Source organism: Eleutherodactylus coqui, chromosome 6 (assembly GCF_035609145.1).
Source record: "Eleutherodactylus coqui strain aEleCoq1 chromosome 6, aEleCoq1.hap1, whole genome shotgun sequence".
Taxonomy (NCBI): Eukaryota; Metazoa; Chordata; class Amphibia; order Anura; family Eleutherodactylidae; genus Eleutherodactylus; species Eleutherodactylus coqui.
Window position 1 is genome coordinate 140671030 of NC_089842.1, and position 17986 is coordinate 140689015.

The 17986-nt window shown below is 42.5% G+C and overlaps 1 protein-coding gene across 2 annotated transcripts in view; it reads right to left on the reverse strand.

The window, feature by feature from the left end:
* Positions 1-17986, reverse strand: part of BRSK1 (BR serine/threonine kinase 1) — a 301897-nt gene that overhangs the window by 103988 nt on the left and 179923 nt on the right. The gene's annotated exons all lie outside the window — the stretch shown is intronic.

Genomic DNA, 17986 nt, shown 5'->3' on the forward strand with positions numbered 1-17986 from the left:
ATTTACACACAATGATTCGCTCAAAAGATGGCTTTTGAGCGAATTTTGAGCGATAATAGTTGTGTGTAAAAGGGCCTTTACTAAGTTTAACGTGAGAGGGGTATGAGTCAATGACCAGCACTTTAAAGGGACACTCTTCAGGCTGGCACTTTGTACAACTACTTAGGGCCCATTCACACCCGTGTTTTTCTGTTCTGTTTTTGGAGCAGAAAAACGGAGTTAAACGTTTCCCTTTTTTTCAACATTGGTTTTGATGGGTTTTCAAAGAAATGGAATGATTTCAGTTTGTTTCCATTCTGATAGGTTTCCATTTTTTTACTAGAAAAAATAGTTCTGCAGACTATGCTATATATTCCTTATAAAAAGTGAAACCTATTGGAACAGAAGCAAATGGAGGATGCATTCACATGAGCAATTTACACGCACACTCTGACCGATTTTGATATGGTCAAATATCGTGCATGAAAATAACCCATTGATTTCAATCATGTAATTCACATGAGTGATTTTTTTTCTCGGACTGGTGTCCCAAATAGAAAAATCTCTGCATGTCATATTTTTGGGCGATTCTTGTCTAAGAATTGCCTATTCTTTCCTACAGTGGGAAAAAGAATAAAAATCACATTGTACTCTAAATGCGAGTTCCATGGAAGTACAATACGAGTTTTCTATCTTTACTATTGAAAAAAACATGTGATTTTCAAATAGCAACTGTTTTTATGTGATGCGTATTTCTCACAAAACGCATTGCAATCAAAACCAAAATCACAGATTACAGACTGTGATATCAGGGCTCAGTCACACTGGAGTTTGTACGCGCGAATTTTTAAACGCATAACTGATGCGTTCAAAAATTTGCGTGACCTAAGCGAGCGGCACGGCGGAAAAAACAATGCTAGCAGTGTTTATCTGCACAAAAGGGCTCGGTGACACGTGCGTTTTGACGCTCAAAAAGAGTGTCATTCCCGCTATCCTCTGCCACAGCTGTCACAGAGGAGCACGATGTTCTTCCATTGAATTCAATGGAGCCGGCAATACAGCCGGCTCCATTGAAAGCAATGGGCTGCCGGCAAGCGCTGTAGTAATTTTCGGGAAGGGCTTAAAATATAAGCCCTTCCCTGAAAACCATCCTAAAAAAAGTGTAAAAAAAAAAAAAAAATCTATACTCACCTCTCTGCAGCTTCCGGGGCTCAGCCGCGTCCAGCCGGCTCTTCTTCCTGCTCTGCTCTCCGTAATATTCAGCAGACGGGGATTTTAAATCCCCACCTGCTAAATGGGCTGCCGCTGATTGGTTGACCACTGTGACCAATCAGAGGCAGCTCTCAGCTATTGAATGACAGCTGAGAGCTGCCTCTGATTGGTCCCTGCGCTCAGCCAATCAGAGGCAGCACTCACCCATTCATGAATGACTACAGCGGCAGCCCATTGCTTTCAATAGAGCTGGCTGTATTGCTGTGACAGCTGTGGCAGAGGATCACGGTCTTCAGTATATGTTCTCAATAGGGTCGGCGCTGCCGCCGCCGGCCACATTGAGCGACAGCATCCAGGGGTTCCACATACACAGAATACTGGTTTGCCACAGAACGCAGTTACATGCACTCTGCAAATTGTCACGTCCTATAATTTTCGCCGCAGGCGTTTTTCCGCATGTAAAATTCGCACATGTGACCGCTGCTATTGAAAAGCATTGGTTCTATCTAGTGCTAATTTTTTGACGTGCAGAAAAACGTCCGTTACAAATGCCTGTGTGACTGAGCCCTCAGTCTGATATTCTTGGACCGACATTGCACCCACCCATGTAAAAGCACCCAAACAGCGCTGCCTTTTTTGACAACCCATTGAATTGAAAGGCGAAAAAAGTAAGCGTATAGTTCCATTTTTCAGCTCCAAAAACGGATCAGGGAAACAGAATTGGGACTGAAAGCCTAACGCAGGTGTGAATGGGCCTTCAGCAGCTGAGTTGGAACCTAATCATTTCTAGAACAGTGTACAGGTACCCACATATAAAGGACTCTGTGCTATATTTATTGTTTGTTCTTGTATTGTAGAATCCAGAACACATTACTTTAGACGTCACATTACTATATGGAAAGATACAAGAGTTGATCAAATATAAGTGAAAAAAAAGCTAAAAGCATATAGATTAGAAATATCACAAGCCACTTTAGGTCTACGCCACATTGCATGCACTGTATACAGAGATCTATAGATGATGCTTCATATATTTATGGAGGCATGAATGATCTACAATAAACAATCACTTTCCTTCACACTGGCCACTTTAAATGATCCTTTCTTCTCATAACAACCAGATTATATTTTTCCAGTAAGTTCAGTTTAGTATGGGCTATAAGACCACTTTTTAAACTCATTCACATGACTGTATTAACCCTTTCCAATCTGACGTCTGAAGACATTCTGATTGAAGCTTGTGCAGCTGCGATGTCGGAAGACGTCCAGCAGGGTATTCTTACTGTATATCACTGGCTGCTCTGTTGTCGGGGGCCTCTCCAGCATGTCCCATACCGCAGTACTGGCTCTAGCCCACACATGGCGCCATTGTATAATGGCGGAAAGAAAAAACCCCCCTAGGAAACCCTGCATCCAAAATTGAATTTCCAAAGGTTAAGGTTCTGTACAACCTCCGAGTTGTAAGAATCTGTAACACAAAGGTTATACAAATCTATAGGTCCTTTGTTGGATGGATTTCATATGCATTCTGGAATGCTCCATTGGATGCTATCAGGGGCGTAGCGAAAGGCTCATGGGCCCGGGTGCAAAAGTTTATCTTGGGGTCCTCCAACTTTTTTTTAACCCTTTGCTGTATGTACATATTCTTCTAAAAATCTCCATAGTGCAACATTCAATGAAGCCTTTGTACTAGGGTGCTGCATGTGCATGAACCCTTTTTACGCTCCATGGAACATCGAGGGATTCTTCACTATAGCAGATACCTGGTAATATTTCAAGTCTTTTTACAACATTTCTTAAAAAGCATCATCTATATCCACATAGGGAATAAAATGGTGATGCAGTATCCCTATGCTGATACCAACTTAGTTGTGTAGAACGTATTACAGAGAGGCGCCATTATTTACAGCTGCTGTGTGCTAAAAGACATGATAGTGAAGAACTGCTTTAATAAACGCCTGGTATTCACAGTAAAGTTGATGAAAACAAGAAATCACTCATGACTAATCTACCATCCCCAATATTCAGCTACATTTGGAAGCGTCTCGACTTGGAGCTCTTGTGAGTGAAGCTAAGATTTCTGGGAAGTTTAAGCTTTTTCTAAACTAAAATCAGCTTAGCTGTTTCAGTATTTAAAAGCTTTAATGAGATAAAACATATTTATGCGCATTAGTGACCTTGAATGATTAAGATACTTACAGGGCTTAATAGGAGTCTGCTTCAATATAAGGGGAATATGGTAATTACGTCTTAGAATGAAGTTGGGACATGTATCATTTATGATCCACACATTAGTCATTGTGAAAGGATGTTCAAACAATTATATTGACCTCATTAAATAGGAGAACCCTTTTGACCTGACACCTTTTCACAGTGTCGATATAGAGGATACTGGTGATAATGGTTCTCGCTTCTAATGCATGGGGGTGAAATAAATCATACTGTCCTGGTTTGTTCATAAAGACATTTTAATTAACAAAGAGAAGTAAAGTGGGTGGTAAAGCTAAGATTCACACCACCTAAATAGCACAATTTGGCCTTAGAATTAGAAGGCTAAAGATAAACATTTTTTCCTGGTCATTCAGGAGGAGAAAAAAAATCACTATAGACGCAGCTGGGTTCCATTTCAAAATGTGCTACCTAAAAACAGCAACCAGATATGCTAAGACAGTGAGCATCAACTTGCCACATGATGGTGAGTCAGATTTAGCCCTTAAAGGAGTTATCACGGGCAGTTGGTGGAGTTGCGGTTCAGTTTTATTCACCTTAATTGGGCTAGGCAGTGAAAACAGACGGAGCCTTTGAACGAAAGTGACGTTGTTTCTGAGAAAAAGTGTGCATAGTATCATAATTAGCATGCAAAATAGCAAAAATGAGCGCATGAAGTCCAACCTAATATTCCACAGTGTTGGTCCAGAAAAAGGCAAAAAATCCAATTGCTTCACATAGGAGGGATAAAACATCCTTCTATTCTTCTAATCTCATACAACCTCTTTATCTCCTTCCCACCCTACACCATAAATGCATGCACAGTGGGCTTGTACAGTAGTTTCTGCAAACCTCTGTACATTCAGGCTGTGTTTATACATGGCAAAAATTGCTGTGAAGTATCCACAGCGGATATTCTGTAGCAAATCCACACCACAAAATCAAAATCTTAACCACTTGGTGTGCAGATTTTGACGCTGAATTCACGCTCTCATTTGAAGACATCAAAACCACGCAGCCAATCCAGTGTTATAATTGACAAGCTGTGGATCCAAAATCCACTCCACAGGTCGATTTTTGCACAAATTTTGTGTGGATTTTTTTTCTACAGTGTGTGGATGAGAATTAAAAAAAAAACCTCACCCACTTTGCTGCTACTACAAATGCTATGGATTTTCACTGGTGTGACAGAGGGCATCCTGGAGTCACATGATCGCTGGGTCACATTGCAGAAGTTACACTTCTGCTTTCACTCTTTAGTTCATAGCACTCAATGAGCGCTATGTAGCCTAGAAAGGAGAAAGCAGAAGCAGGTAAAAAATGCTTCTCCCATCTCCTTCGAGTCCTCGACTGTGTCTAACAGCTGAGGTCCTGACCTGCTACTGCTTGATTGCAGGAGCAGAAGCTTTAATTCCATGCTATACTTCTACTATCAGCCAGATTAAATCCCAGGACCTAGCATCATATATTTACCGTACTCAGTCCTTAAGGGGTTAAACTGACAAGGTATAATACACTGCAATAAATCACTTTCAGATATATCAAGGATGTGTTACAGATGACATTACAGCCATATGTCATCAGTATTTCATCATGATTTGCCACCATATATTTTATTTTCTACTGGACAAATATTGATCTGTATTTAGCGAATGCAAAAGAATAGCAAAACAGATGCAAATTTGGGGAAAATGGGTCACGCTGCGTTTTTATAGAACGGCCGTAAAAAATACACTCCATGTGAATAAATACATAGATTCATTTTAGCTCTGTATTACAGTACACAAAACTGGGACTAAATATGGACCAATAACACGCTCATCTGGAAGCGGCCATAGAGAAGTATAGAAACTTGGATGCCTCTTGAGTTATTTACTGCCTGAAAAACATCCTAAAAAGGCCCCAAAATCAGTCAGGTGCTCCTTCATTTCTAAAGCTTGTATTTGCGTCATGTTACACACTACAGCCCCATGCGGGACAGAACCAGTATAATAACTGTTAAGTTTTATTTTCTGGATAACTTCTGCTGTGTTACACAAAAAAATGGTTGAAATGGAATATCTGCAAAAAATATCAGAGGCAGGTGAATTCATGAATGGGTGTGAGTGAGACCTGCCTCTGATTGGCTCTGGCTGAGCCAATCAGGGGGCAGGTCTGACTGGCACCCCCTTCACACCCACTGCAGGCCGGCCGCGCTGAACTCCGGCTGCCGGGACAAGGAGAGTATATATATTTTTTTTATTTTAACTCATTTCTGGATGAATTGCAGGGAAGGGCTTATATACTTCCCGACAATTCATCCAGCGCTGTCCGGCAGCCCATTGCTTTCAATGGAACCGGCTGTATTGCCGGCTCCATTGAATTCAATGGGCAAACATCGTTCTTCTCTGCCACAGCTGTTACAGCTGTGGCAGAGAAGAATGATTTGTCTTCTATATGTTCTCAATGGGGTCGGCGCTGCTGCCGCCGGCCCCATTGAGCGCATATAGAGAAGAGAACAGGAATCGCAGATCGCAGATAGGTGCGATCTGCGATTTCTGTTCTATAATTTATCGGACGAGCGCATAAAAAGCGCTCATGTGTCCGATACCATTGCACAGCAATAGTTTTAAAAAATCGCCGGACGCATGCGCATGCGCAAATCGCGCAAAAAAAGCCCGTCTGACTAAGGCCTTAGGCCTTAGTCACACGGGCGTTTTTTCACGCGATTTGCGGATCGCATGACGGATGCGCATCCGCAAATCGCGTGGCCGGTGCGCGCAAGTCGCCCGCAAATCGCCCGAAAATCTGCTCCTAGCCGCGTTTCATTAGAAACGGGCCGGAGCTGTCCAGCGCATTGCATTCAATGGAGACGGCAATAGAGCCGGCTCCATTTAAAGCAATGCGCTGCGGGCGAGCCCGGGATGAATTGTCGGGAAGGGCTTAAATATATAAGCCCTTCCCTGCAATTCATCCTAAAATGTGTAAAAATAAAAAATATATATATACTCACCTTCTCCCGGCAGCCGGAGCTCCGCGCGGCCGTCCTGCAGTGGGTGTGAAGGGGGTGTGAGTCAGACCTGCCCCCTGATTGGCTCAGCGCTGAGCCAATCAGAGGCATGTCTCACTCACACCCATTCATGAATTCATGAATGGATGTGAGTCAGACCTGCCCCTGATTGGCTCAGCGCTGAGAGGCAGCAGTCACTCACCCATTCATGAATTCATGAATGGGTGTGTGAGTGAAACCTGCCTCTGATTGATTGGTCAGGGCTGTGACCAATCAGAGGCAGATCATTCAGCAGGCGGGGATTTTAAAGCCCCGCCGGCTGAATAGTGCCGAGAAGCAGTTCAGGAGAACTGACAGCGGCCGCGGCTGGACTCCGGCTGCAGCGGAAAGGTGAGTATACAATTTTTTTTTATTTTAACACATTTTAGGATGAATTGCAGGGAAGGGCTTATATATTTAAGCCCTTCCCGACAATTCACCCCGCGCACGCCGGCAGCCCATTGCTTTCAATGGAGCGGCTGTATTGCCGGCTCTATTGAATTCAATGGGCAAACATCGTTCTTCTCTGTCACAGCTGTTACAGCTGTGGCAGAGAAGAATGATTTGTCTTCTATATGTTCTCAATGGGGCGGCGCTGCTGCCGCCGGCCCCATTGAGCGCATATAGAGAAGAGAACAGGAATCGCAGATCGCAGATAGGTGCGATCTGCGATTTCTGTTCTATAATTTATCGGACGAGCGCATAAAAAGCGCTCATGTGTCCGATACCATTGCAAAGCAATGGTTTTATAAAACCGCCGGACGCATGCGCATGCGCAAATCGCGGCAAAAAACGCCTGTCTGACTAAGGCCTTAGGCTGCATTCACACAGATGAGTGGGGTATTGGTCCTAGAAACTTGGACCGATATCACATTCTTTAACCTGTGATTTTTGCCTGCAAATGCGATGCGTTTTGTGAGAAAAAACGTATCGCTGCAATGTTTAATAGTAAAGATAAATCGCAATGCACACGCATGAAACTCGCATTTACAAGCTGGTGCACAATTTTTTTTTCTTTGCCTGCCATAAGAAATGATGGGCTATCACTAGAGATGAGCGAGCGTACTCGGTTCGGGTGTTTTTGCACTCGAGCACCACTTTTTCCGAGTAACTGACTACTCGGACTAAAAGATTCGGGGGGCACCGGGGGGTGGGGGGCGGCATGGTGGAGCGGGGGGTAGCAGTGGTGAACAGGGGGGAGCTCTCTCTCTCTCTCCCCCCCCCCACTCCCCTCTGCAACCCCCCGCTCACCCCCAGCGCCCACCGAATCTTTTCGTCCGTGTAGTCAGTTACTCAGAAAAAGCGGTGCTCGAGTGCAAAAACACCCGAACCGAGTACGCTCGCTCATCTCTAATTATCACCTAAAAATAGGATATGCAGTGATTTTCCTACCTTGGACCGTCAGTATAAAAGAAAAATGGCTCATGTGAATTAAAAATATTGAAATACACGTGCTCTTTTCGAGTTCTGTACAAATCGCAATTGGATGGAACTTGCACATGACACTTCTTAGGGTGCACTGACAACTCGTAAGAGGGTAGGGGCTCAATTGTATTGATATAATAATTTTAACTCCCCTCTAAACATGTTGTAGCAACTATACTCACCATAAAGTTTCCCCCTAGGATGACAATTGGCAGTGCTATGAAAAATACTCCTCACACACAAACGTTCCTTACTACAGAAAGCAAATCCTGTCTGCGGGGACCAACTATTATTCTGATCAGTCACGACTACATACCAATTGAGGGTTGCTGGATGGATGCACATCACTGTTCTACAACATAGCAACTCCCTCAATCTTAAAGTGAATATCCACCATTGAAATGTATTTTGGTTGGTTTAAACAGGTTCAGGATTCCGTGCTGATTAATTTGCTTAACATTTCTTAACACATCTTTATAGAGATCAAAGCTCCAGTCTTTCTGATACAAAGCTTCAAATCCCTTCCACACATGTACTGTGGATTCAAAAGAGAATATGCCGGCTACCTGCATCTGCCACTAGAGGGAGCTTAAGCGCTTACTGTATACCATTAGGCATTTAACCCCTTAAGGACCAGGCTGTTTTGTACCTTTAGGACCAGACACTTTTTAGGGATTTTAGCCATGTAATGGTTTTATTGCCCTATTTTTTCCTTTAGCTATCAAAATTATGTTTGCTGCATTTTTTGTAACATATAGGGCAATTTTTTAAATATCTTTTTCACTAACTTTTTTTTTGTTTTATTGGGGGTAAAAAGCCTACAAAATGATTTTTTTTTAACATTTATAGTTTTTTTTTTAAATTAGTATATTTACACTAAAATAAAGTATGGGAATGGGTTTCTCATTTTGTTTCTGACATTTTGATATATAATATGTATGGCTTTGGTTTACAGAGCGCATATAGTGACGGTTTTGGTTGGCGTTGGCTTTGGGTTATTCTCTTTCTTATGTATGTATTGTTGTTTTATTCTGTCATTTTGTTTTACTTATGTATGTAATTATTCTTTTTACTATCTATGTACCCCCTATGTAATACTCCTGGGGGACATTCACATGTTTGTTTTTTTTTGGGGGGGGGGGTTTATTTAACATTTTTCCACTGTAGCTGAGGCATCCATAGGAGCCCCAGTTACAGGAGAAAACATCCCCTGTAGTGGCATTAGTCACTGGCAGAGGTGATCAGGGTCTCCTGGGACCCTGTAGCTCTGCTGTGACAGAGGTCACCCGGCGGTCACTGACTGCCAGCTCGCGCAGTGGAAGAAAGAATTCCACTTTCACTTTTTTAGTACATCACGCTCATTGAGCACTGTTTACTAAATAAAGGAGGAGGCAGAAAGGGTTAAAACCCCCTTCTCCCTCATCCTCTTGGTTATCGGCTGTGACTAACAGCTGAGAACCAGTCCTGCTTCTAATTGGTTGCAGAAGCAGAAGGCTTTAATCCCTGCCGTAATTTTACATATGGCTGGGCTTTAAGCCTGGGACCAAGCGCCGTATATTTACAGTGCTTGGTCCTTAACCCCTTGAGTGGCAGGTTTCCTACCACCCTGTCGTGCCCACCAGGGCAGGTTTTTTAAAATGGTCTAATCATTGAATTTCAACTAGTTTTGCAGTTGCGTCTCAAGAGCCATAACTTTTTCATTTTTCCATTGACAGGGCCATATGAGGGCTTGTTTTTTGCGGGACAAGTTGTGATTTTTTAAACAGGGGGGAGGAAAAAAAGAAATGGGGAAAAAAGAAAAAAAGGGGCCATGTCATTAAGGGGTTAAATAATGTATTAACTTCCTTCTCTGGGTCATTACGAAGCACACGGATACCACATGTGTGATTGTATTTTTGATTTTTTACAAAGTAAAGGGAGACAAGTGTTTTTTTTATTTTTTTAATAATTTTTTTACTTTTTTTTTTTTTTTTATTTTAAAAAAAATTATTTTTTTTTGTCCCTTTAGGGGACTTCCACAGGGACCCAACAGGACCCCTGATCACATTCTGGGGGTCCGATGGTGACAGCCCTTTACATGCTGTAGTGACAACCCTTTACATGCTGCAGTCACATAGACTGCAGCATGTAAAGGGTTAACACAGCAAAGATCGGAGGTTTTCTCTGATCTCTGCTGTAAGAGCTAGTACCTAGCTGTCCTCTGACAGCTAAGAACCAGCTCTCCCTGCCACAGAGACCATCGGCTTGCTTCTGACAAGCCGATGGTCTCTATGGCAACTTGTAAACAAAGCAGGACATTGCCGACATGTCGGCAATATCTTCTGCTGGTTTTTCAAAGCCCTTGCACTGCTCTGTGTGGGTCTGTGCAGGCAGAGCACAGTGTCACAGCTTGTGGCATTGTGCTCTGCAGCTCCCATAGTGATACATAGCCCGGAAATCTTCCGGGCTATGTCACTATGAGCAGTGGAGCTCGTCCCGGAAAATTTCCGGGCGTGCCACTCAAGGGGTTAATGGGTTAACTCAATTATAGCACAGTATGCAGCTTCTAAATTCCCCCTAGTGGTAGTTGCAGGCAGTCAGCATGTTATTTCCTTTCTGTATGAAGGGTATTTAGAGCTCTCTATAATAAAAATAAAGCATCAACCATTTTATATATTAACCCTTTAAAGAGCCACTCCATTGAATTTTTTTTAGTTTTAATATATTTAGCTTCACAGTATATATAAGCCAGCTAGCATTAACTTATTTAGCTATTTCTTTTTATCTGGAATTTCTGGAGTCTTTCTCCTCAGGTGGTCATGATCTCATTCTGACCACTTGAAACTTACTTTGGTTTATGTGTTTTCAAAAAGTAAATTTTACAGTCAGCATAATTCCTGTATGATAGACCCTATCAGACAAGCTCTTTAAAGGGGGACACAGAAACTCTTATCACAGTTACTGCTGATGATTAGAGGCACTTGTCACACAGTTATGAAGGAGATGATTGTTCAGCCTCTTGACTGTATACTTATGGTCTACAGCTTATTTAGGTGAATATACAGAGTAGTGATAGTCAGAGTGCCCTCCCTGCAGGTAGAGATGGTACAGTCTCTAACTGCTAATGTGATGCTTTGGTGATGCATAATGAGACTCATAAGCACAGCATAAAAGAAAAAAAAGCAAGGAGAAGTCTCAACATCAGGATGGTGCCTGATAAGCATCAGACAGGAAACTGCACTGCATGGAAGTAACTGTAATATACAATGGAGACTTCCAGAATGCAAAGGCCCATTTAGACACAACGATTATCGCTCAAAAGCCATCTCAAAGCGCGAAGAAGAAAGAAGAAGCAATAACAAGAATTAAAAACAGATATTTACTCTGTGACATACAAGAACATCACAAAGAACACAGAGCTTTGGGAATTCAGCAGCACAGAATTTTGGACCTAAAAATAAAATTAGGGCAAATGTAGAGATTCGTTTTAAGGTGTAGTATTATTTACTATCCATCAAATGTACAAAAATGTCCATCTTCTACTGCTATGTTTTCTTTAGTTCCGAGACCGAGTCTCAAAACCTTAAACTCCGTAAGGTAATATTTACCAATTTTACTATTAATGTATCAACCATATCGTGACTGAAAATGTACCATGGTCGAGCTTTCTGAGATCCGATAAGATATGGTTAGTTTACACACATCACCTTAATGGCAAAATGCCCACAGAAATAATTTTCAAATGTTAAGGCCAAGAAGGTGATAAATCTCGGTCGATCTATAATGCAGTTTACCGAGCAAGGCCATTCGTATGATTAAGGATTTGACGGTCGTACCCACAACAAGTTAATGGAAATAGCTACATTTGGCAGATGTTATTGTAGCAACTGAAGCAATGCTTGAGACATGGTAAGATGCTCTCACACTAGTGTTTCAATATGGCTTGTCCTCATTATAGATGTATCCCTTTACACCATATAGAACGGCTTACCCTCATTAAAAAGCTCTCAGTATAGAGAACTCATTATAAGGCTTTCATGCTGGCCCTTTACTCAATAACACCCTTGTTACACATTTCTGGAGAAGTCTTTGACTTTCAGTATCTTGTTAGATTTCATTCTTAAATGATCTGATAGTGCTCAGTATATTTCAAACTTCTCCTAGAGCTCCTGACTTGTGCGCAAGGTTCATTATCAGAGTTCAATATAGCCTTAATAGCAGCCTCCGAGTGCCTCAGGATAACATTTTAATGCATTATAGATTCATTTCGTGAAATTTAGTATGTCACTAATCAGCTGTTGCTACACAACCCAGCTCTGTGTCGTCTTGTTTCTCTATTGAGGAATGTTCTAGTAAAACATGGGCTATGCTAATGAGAAATACATTTTAGACGGGAATAGCTGTTTGGACAGATGTACTTAGATAAGTAAATGAGTGGGGTATTACAGGTGTTTACAATCCCCGTGAGGACCAGGCATATTCCACAGATTACTTAAAGCCTAAGGATGAAGTGACATGATGCCAAGTTATGCCCACCTGCTGTGCCCAATAGCTGAACAAGTTTGTGGTAAAATGATGCAGCCATTGGCTATTGCAAGCAGCAGGCTTTGGGCTATGTACAACACTGTGTCCAGACTCTTCTGCTGTTTGCTATACAATTTCCCCCTGAGTTGAACAGGAGGGAGTCATGAGTTGAAGTTATAGGTTTACATACATCTTAACAAAGTTCCTAAACACTCAGTTTTTCACAATTCCTGATATTTCATCCTAGTGCACATTCCCTCTCTTAGGTCATTTATGATCACTGCTCTATTTCAGAATAATACTAGAGACAATGATTTATTTCAGCTTTTAGTTCTTTCTTTCCCAGTGGTCAAAAGTTTACATGCATGTGGTTAGTATTTGCCATTGAACTGTCTTGGGTCAAAAGTACTAGAACGCCTGGTTTACTCCCGCCTTGTAAGCTACCTATCAGAGCACTCTCTCCTAGACCCCCTACAGTCTGGCTTTCGACCTCAACACTCGACAGAAACTGCCCTTACAAGGGTATCCAATGACCTACTGACAGCCAAATCGAGGGACGATTACTCCCTACTGATCCTCCTCGACCTCTCCGCAGCATTTGACACTGTTGACCACAAACTCCTCCTCAGTATGCTACGCTCCATTGGCCTAAAGGACACTGCCCTCTCCTGGTTCTCTTCCTACCTATCTGACCGCTCTTTCAGTGTCTCCTTTGCTGGCTCTACCTCCCCTCCTCTTCCCCTTGCTGTTGGGGTCCCCCAGGGCTCTGTCCTCGGCCCCCTTCTTTTCTCTATCTACACAGCCCCTATTGGACAAACCATCAGGAGATTTGGCCTCCAATACCACCTGTATGCTGATGACACCCAGCTATACACCTCTTCCCGTGACATCTCTGCACCTTTACTCCAAAACATCACTAACTGTCTGTCCGCTGTCTCTAACACCATGTCCTCTTTCTACCAAAAACTAAACCTCTCTAAAACTGACCTGCTGGTATTTCCACCCTCCACTAACCGACCTCCTCCTGACATCTCCATCTCAGTGGGTGGCGCCACCATAACTCCTAGACAACATGCCTGCTGCCTTGGAGTCATATTTGATTCTGATCTCTCTTTTACCCCCTACATCCAATCTCTGGCCCGAACATGTCAGCTGCACCTCAAGAACATCGCAAGAATCCACTCTTTTCTCACTGTGGACACGCTAAAAACGCTTACTGTTGCCCTCATCCACTCCCGGCTCGATTATTGCAACTCGCTGCTGATCGGCCTCCCCTGCACCAGACTCTACCCTCTCCAATCCATCCTGAATGCGGCAGCCAGGCTCATCTTCCTGTCCAGCCGCTACTCGGACGCCTCTGCCCTGTGCCGGTCACTGCACTGGCTGCCCGTTAAATACAGAATTCAATTTAAACTCGCCACCTTCATCCACAAAGCCCTCCACAGTGCAGCGCCCCCCTATATCGCCTCCCTCATCTCAATCCATCAACCAGCCCGGGCTCTCCGCTCTGCTAACGAAACCAGATTGAGCGCCCCTTTAATTCGAACTTCTCATTCCCGCCTCCAAGACTTCTCCAGAGCAGCACCGGTCCTCTGGAACGCACTACCAAAGGCTACCCGGGCAATCCAGGACTCGCAGAACTTCAGGCGTGCTCTAAAAACGCACCTCTTCAGGGAGGCATACCGAATTCCCTAAACAAACCCCTCTGTACTCCGCCTGATAACATGCTCCCTGACCTACTGACTGCAATCCCTGCTAGCCATCATAAACCGCTCCTGCAGTCATACTGTTTCTGCCATCACACGGCTTAATGTCTGACCATTGTCTATGTGTATATCACCCCTCACTCTCTACCTCGCCATACAGTGCACATCTCCAGCCCCTTTACCTTCTGTATCACCCCATTACTTGTAGTATGTAAGCTCGTTGGAGCAGGACCCGCACCCCTATTGTTTCCATCAATTGATTACTATGTAACTGTGGTTCTGTAATGTTTGTACTTTTGTCTTTCTGTATCCCCTGTCTATGTAAGCGCTGCGGAATATGTTGGCGCTATACAAATAAAGTTTATTATTATTATTATGTAGCCTTCTGCAAGTTTCTCACAGTAACTTACTGGAACTTTGGCCCATTCCTCCTGGTAGACCTGGTGTAGTCAGGTTTGTAGGCCTCCTTGCTCAAACATGCCTATTTAGTTCTGCTATACATTTTCCATGGGGCTGTGGTTAAGGCTTTGCGAGGGCCACTCATTTACCTTCATTTTATGGTCCTTAAGAAATTTTGCCATAACTTTGGAAGCATGCTTGGGGTCATTACCCATTCGGAATACAAATCTCTGCCCATGCTTTAACTTTCTAATTGATGTCTTGAGATGTTGCTTCAACACCTCCACATAACTTTCCTTCTTCATAATGCCATCTATTTTGTGATACGCACCAGTCCCTTCTGCAGCAAAGCAACCAGACAACACGATGTTGCCACTCCCATACTTCACAGTTGGTCCATAAAGCAAGCTAAACAGTATTCCAAACTTATAGAGAGTATGGATGCTCTTCTGTGGGAATAATCCTGATTACCCAACCATGTAAATAAATAAAAAAGGTAGAAGGCAGCTTTCAAAATGCAGTGTCAAAAAAGGGTCTTCTATTCCATTAAAGCAGGTGGGATGTTTTGGGTGAGCATAGCCTTATTCAAGCATTCTTCACAGTTTGGATAGTGTTCTTTGGCTTGAAAGCCTACTCCTTTTTCTGCCATACATAACAATAGTCATTATGACCAAACACCTCCCTTTTTGTTTCATCAGACCAGAAGACATTTCTCCAAAGGTAAAACCATTGTACCCATGTGCAGCCGGAAACTGTAACCTGGCTTTCTTATTGCCAAGCAGTCTTTCATGTCATGTCAAGTAGGACATGTTTTACTGTTGTGAAGATGCTGGAGGAGACAGGTGTAAAAGAATCTTTATCAAGTTCATTTGCTGTCCTTGGACTGATTTGTATTTTTCACACCCAAGTACATTCATTTCTAGGGGAAAGAACACGTCTCCTTCCTGACCAGTATGAGGGTTTCATGGTCCCATGGTGTTTAAACCGGCATATTATCATTTGAACAGATAAATGTGGCACCTTCAGGCATTTGGAAATAGCCCCCAATCATGTACACTTGTGGAGGTCCACAATTCTTCCTCTAATACTTTGGCTGATTTATTTTGAATTTTCCATGATGTTAAGCAAAGAGGCAAGTAGGTAAGCCTAAAATACTGCCACAGGTACACCTCCAAATAACTTATATGAGGTCAATTAGCCTAAGAAGCCTTTTAAAGCCATGAAATAATTTTATGTAATATTCCAAGCTTTTTAACCCCTTAACGCTGCAGCGTATACATTTACGTCCTACAGTGTTAGGGTATGCATGAAGGGAGTTCTCCTATCATACACCGCGGGGCGTCGTCTGTTTCTTACACCCGGGGGCAACAACTCCGATCGGCCATACGGCTGATAGATACTGTTAACCCTTTAAATGCCACTGTCGTTCTCGACAATGGCATTTCTAAAAAGCCCCAGGGCTGTCCTGGCAGAATGTCCCATGGGGTAGCTTGGAAGACTGCCTGTCAGATTACAGTATGATGTAATGTAGAGATGAGCGAGCATACTCGTTAAGGCAATTTACTTGTGAGAGCATCACATTTTTCGAGTACCTACTGGCTCATCCCTAAAGATTAGGGGGGGGGGGCGCGGGGGAGAGCGAGGGGTTGTGGAGGGGATCGAGAGGGAGAGAGATCTCTCTCACGCTCCACCCCGCTCCCCTCCAAGCAAGCAGGTACTCGAAAATGGCGATGCTCTCTCGAGTAAATCGCCTTAATGAGTATGCTCGCTCATTTCTAATGTAATGCTATGGCATTATATGATACTGCAGGAGTGATCAAAGCATCACAAGTTGTTGTCCCCTGAAGGGACTAAAAAAGAAAGTAAAAATAAGAACAATAAAGTTTTTTTTAATTATATTTAAAAAAGTAATAAAAGTTTAAATCACCCCCCTTTTGTCATATTTATAATAAAATAATCTAAATCCTAAAATAAAAATACATATTTGGTATTGCAGCGTCCGTAAAAGTCCGATCTATCAATGTAATGCATTATTTACCCCGCAAGATGAAGGACTTCAGAAAAAAAGGAGGAACGCCAGAAATGCACTTTTTTGGTCACCCTGTCTCCAAGAAAAAATGCAATAAAAAGCGATCAAAAAGTTGTATGTATTCCAAAATGGTACCAACGCAAACTACAGGACATCCCGCAAAAAACAAGCCCTCGCACAACTATGTCGACAGACAAATAAAAAGGGTTTTGCGCACAGAAGATGGCAGCAGAAAAAAATATTAAAAAATTAAATGTCTTTGAAACCAATGAAAAGTAGTACAGCAAAAAAAAAAAAACCTATATAAGTTTGGTATCGTAGTAATCGTACTGACCCAAAGAATTAAGTTATAATGTGATTTTTGTTGCAGTTTGTGCGCTGTAGAAACAAAACGCACCGAAAGATGGCAGAATTTTATTTTTTTTTTCATTTTACTCAACTTAGAATTTTTTAAAAAGTTTTTCATTACATTAAATGTTACTTTAAATAGCCCCATTGGAATATGCAACTCTTCCCGCAAAAAAACAAGCCCTTATACAGCGACGTTGATGGACATAATAAAGGAGTTATGATTTTTTAGAAGGGGAAAGAAGAAACCAAAAGTGGGGGAAAAAAAGGACCATGTCCTTAAGGCTGGCTCCACACGGACGAGAAAATCACGTAATTTTCGAGCGATTTTTCGCCTGCTGCAATAGTCCGTAAAAAAGCAGAATATGAAACCAATGATTTATAATGGTTTGAAGCCTCTTTCACATGGGCTACAAAGCTTGCAACAAGATCATCGCTACAAAATGCATGTATGTGAACCCCATGGTTTCCAATGGTATGCAAAAAAGAAGAAAACGATCCAGCGCTCCAAAGCAAAGGAAAGGAAAACCTTATTAACTAGTAAAACTAGAAAGTTCCTTAAGTATCAAAACATAAAATGTCTTTTTATTTGCAGATATGTCCGACGCGTTTCGTCGCCTATAGCGACTTTTCCAATGGGTTCTTTCACATAAGAGATGTTATGTAGCCTGATCATTCCCATCTGCGATGTTTTCACTGATGCGATGTTGCGGAGATAAAAAAATCGTGGCTTGCACTATCTTCCTGCAATGTGCTATTTTTTTATCTCCCATGTATTCCTATGGAGGCTTCTTTTTATTGCATCGCAACGCTGCAAACACGCATTGTGATGTAATGCGATTTTAACATTAGAAAGTCCTGTTGACTTATGTAATAAAAAAAATCGCACAATTTTGTCGCGGACGGCAGCGATGTGATACAAGATTATTCTCCAAAAAAAGCATCGCTGACGCTCACAAATCGCAGTGAATAAAGATGTGATTTTGCCGCAATTTTCTCGCTGCAAAATTGCGATCACCTGTGTGGAGCAAGCCTAAGGCCCAATGTCCATGGGTGGATTTGATTTCCAAAATCCGCACGGTCACCTGCGTAGGTGATCCGCAATTCAAGCAGCCCATAGAGAAGTATAGGGCATCCGCACTTCATTTA